The 3598-nt window shown below is 34.6% G+C and overlaps 1 long non-coding RNA gene across 1 annotated transcript in view; it reads left to right on the top strand.

Annotated features, from left to right (window-relative positions):
- Positions 1–1821: 1821 nt before the first annotated feature.
- LOC107724527 (uncharacterized) overlaps positions 1822–3598 on the top strand; it is a 2456-nt gene continuing 679 nt past the window's right edge. The window contains exons 1-2 of the long non-coding RNA XR_001638029.1: positions 1822–1938; positions 2032–2118. This is a non-coding gene — a long non-coding RNA (uncharacterized LOC107724527). The remainder of the gene's footprint in view (positions 1939–2031; positions 2119–3598) is intronic.

Genomic DNA, 3598 nt, shown 5'->3' with positions numbered 1-3598 from the left:
ATATATGTGACCCTGCAGCACAAAAGCAGTGTTAAGTCGCTGGGGTATATTTGTAGCAATAGCCAACAATACATTGTATGGGTCAAAATTATAGATTTTTCTTTTATGCCCAAAATCATTAGGATTTTAAGTAAAGATCATGTTCCATGAAGATATTTTGTAAATTTCCTACCGCAAATATATTACAACTTAATTTTTGATTAGTAATATGCATTGCTAAGAACTTCATTTGAACAACTTTAAAGGTGATTTTCTCAATATTTAGATTTTTTTGCACCCTCAGATTCCAGAGTTTCAAATAGTTGTATCTCGACCAAATATTGTCCTATCATAACAAACCATACATCAATGGAAAGCTTATTTATTCAGCTTTCAGATGTATAAATCAGATGTATAAAAAAAATGACCCTTATGACTGGTTTTGTGGTCCTGGGTCACATATTGTTAAAATTGTCACTGGAATGATGCACCACCTTTACTTGCCTGTAGGTGGTGCAATATGACCATTCTAACAATGTATTCATATTGAGTGAAGCTGAGCATAAAAACCAACCGATCAGTTCAATTATACAGAGGAAATATTAAGCAATTAAATTAAGTAATTAACCCTCATAGCACCTATTTTGTAATAAGTTATTTGCCTGCTAATGTCAGGTGTCTGTCACAGAAATAAATGACAATAAATAATATGCATTTAAAAAGTCAAAAGATGCATGCCAGACAATAAGAACGCAATTATTATAATTATTATTATAATTATTATTCATTATGATTATCATTTTAATAAAGTCTTAAAGTGTTGAGTTTAAAGTTTAATAGTGTTTAAAAATAAGAGGAACTTTTAATTATGAATGTATTTCACATTCACAAATGTTGAGTGTTAACTATTATCATTTTGCATTACTAATTAATTAATTACCTAATTAGTGCTGTACAGTTGCTTTGACACAATCTGTATTGTTAAAAGCGCTATAATCCTAAGTTGGGGAAGTCGTGGCCTAATGGTTAGAGAGTCGGACTCGTAACCCAAAGGTTGCGGGTTCGAGTCTCGTACCGGCAGGGATTGTAGGTGGGGGGAGTGAATGTACAGCGCTCTCTCCCACCTTCAATACCACGACTGAGGTGCCCTTGAGCAAGGCACCCGAACCCCCAACTGCTCCCCAGGCGCCGCAGCAACTTTGTGCACTTTGGATGGGTTAAATGCAGAGCACTAATTCCGAGTATGGGTCACCATACTTGGCCACATGTCACGTCACTTTCAAATTATAATTAAATTTTTCAGTGATTTCAATCAAAAGCATCTCATCATCATTAAATATACTGGCCTGATCTAATCTAATATTTTCCCAAATGACAGGTCAAAATGTCATTGGGTCATAATCTTGACAGAAATGATTGAATCCATTAGAGTGACACAAAAAGATCTATTTTTTTTAAAGCGTGCAATATCAGTGGGTCCTTCCTAAAACATGTTGGACCTCAACAAGAAGTAAATAAATAAGGCATCTTCAAGCGTCTAAATGAGAAAGATGTTAGACTTTTCTTCTAACTATTAATTCAACTTGAGAGCTTTATGTGGATCTACTAGTAAAGGCAAAGGTGATTAAAAGTGGTGAAAATGTAATTTCAACCTACATCCTACATTCCTCTAATACAGTGGTTCCCAACCCTGGTCCTGGAGGCACCCCAACACTGCACGTTTTGCATGTCTCCTTAATCAAACTCACCTGATTCAGGTCATCAGCTCATTAGTAGAGACTCCAAGACCTGAAACTGGTGTGTCAGAGAAAGGAGACATGCAAAATGTGCAGTGTTGGGGTGCCTCCAGGACCAATATATAGGACTCTAATATATATCAAGTTTAGTCTAAAATCTTTAAGTTGACGTCCATTTGTCAATGACCCATCTATCGTATGATGTCTTCTTCAGGCCCGTGGTGTGAGTAACAGATGGGGCAGTGGGAAAATCCGCTTAGCAACTTTCTGCTGATGGAGCTTCATTGAGTAAAGCTGCACACTTTCTCATTACTAGCTTAGCATCACCGCACTGAGGCCTCGCTTGCTTTTGTTCAACTTCACTGGATACAGTTTGAAGATAAAGGACATGTCTGCCGAAAAGGTGAGTTTGTTTTAATTGATTGATTGCATAAAGCATGTTGTGGCTTTTATTGTTATTATTATCATCCGAATAGCTGTTGATCTAAATGTTGAGTCACTGAAGGACATTCAGAGATTGAATCATTAAGCATCTTCTGTTTTAAACTAGATCTGTGATCAGAATGGATTTAAAGCCGATTAATATATTTAACATCGATAATTTAAAAAACACGCTGTCATTAGCATGTTGGTTGATGTCACTTGTCTAATTAGTGAGTTCTAGTGAGGTCACTCCTAGTTTTACAGGAAAGTTCAGTGATATTGTAGTGAATAATTGCAAAGCTTGTTACAGACATGTGCAAATGACTGAATCAAACACTTCCAGCCATGAATTTCAATATTAGGTTATCACCTTGTTCTGTTGCTTGTGATGAGAAATGCTAAATGGCTGTAAAATATTACTTTATATTTGCATAAACTAAAATAACTAGAAGGACTATTTGTATTACAAGTGGAAAATATTAGGCATTGCAGATTTATATCATATTTATATGGTGAGTCCTTATAATCAAGAAAATATTTTATAATAATGATGTATTTAGCTCAAGGGTTCAGAGCTTGACAGATCATGTTGAAGTATAAATGTAAATATGTCTCATTCAGTTTTATTCAAAGTATAAAAGATGACCTACAAACACAACTTGAGTTCATTTAGACAGCACAAATACTTAAATTTTTAAGCTCAAACTATATTTGGCAAATGTATATTTTTTTGTTGTTAACTGAATGGAAACATGGTTGAATTAGGGTTTTTGTTTTCCTCCACACCTCATGACAGGGATTGGCTAAGGTGACGGTATTAATGGTCTTATTCTGGCTGCGTCTTAAGTGGATCACACACACTTACACACTCGTACACACACATTCAGACTCCCAGACAGTCAGTACAGTGTGTCCCCTGTTTTAGACCATATATATGAGGGTGAAAAGATGTGTGGGACATATTTGTGAAATACAGTCCACAAAGAAGAATAACGGATAACTGTGAGGTTTTTCCATTACTGACTCCTGCAGCTTAAGCACTCACAAACAGGATGTGTTGTATAGTATGGTTATGCATCAGATCACTGCTTTTATATCAAAATATCTAGAGATGATGCAATCTTATGCTTCAAAAAATACAAATATCATTGTGTATGAGAATTTAATTTGATTATCTAATTAAACAATACATTAAAAAAAAATAAAAAAGGCTAAAATATACAATTAGGTCCATATATATTTGGACACAGGCACAATTTTCATAATTTCAGCTCTGTATGCCAGCAGAACAGAATTAAAAATAGAACAATCAAGATGAAATTGAAGTGCAGACTTTAAGCTTTAATTCAAAAATATAACATAAAGTGATTAGGAATTACAACCATTTTTATACACAGTCCCCCCATTTTCAGGGGCTCAGATTTAATTGGACAAATAAATATAATCATAAATAAAATGTT

Source organism: Sinocyclocheilus rhinocerous, unplaced genomic scaffold (assembly GCF_001515625.1).
Source record: "Sinocyclocheilus rhinocerous isolate Xijiao unplaced genomic scaffold, SAMN03320098_v1.1 scaffold1206, whole genome shotgun sequence".
Lineage (NCBI taxonomy): Eukaryota > Metazoa > Chordata > Actinopteri > Cypriniformes > Cyprinidae > Sinocyclocheilus > Sinocyclocheilus rhinocerous.
The sequence above is the reverse complement of the archived record's forward strand: the minus strand, read 5'-3'. Positions and strand labels throughout refer to the sequence as shown.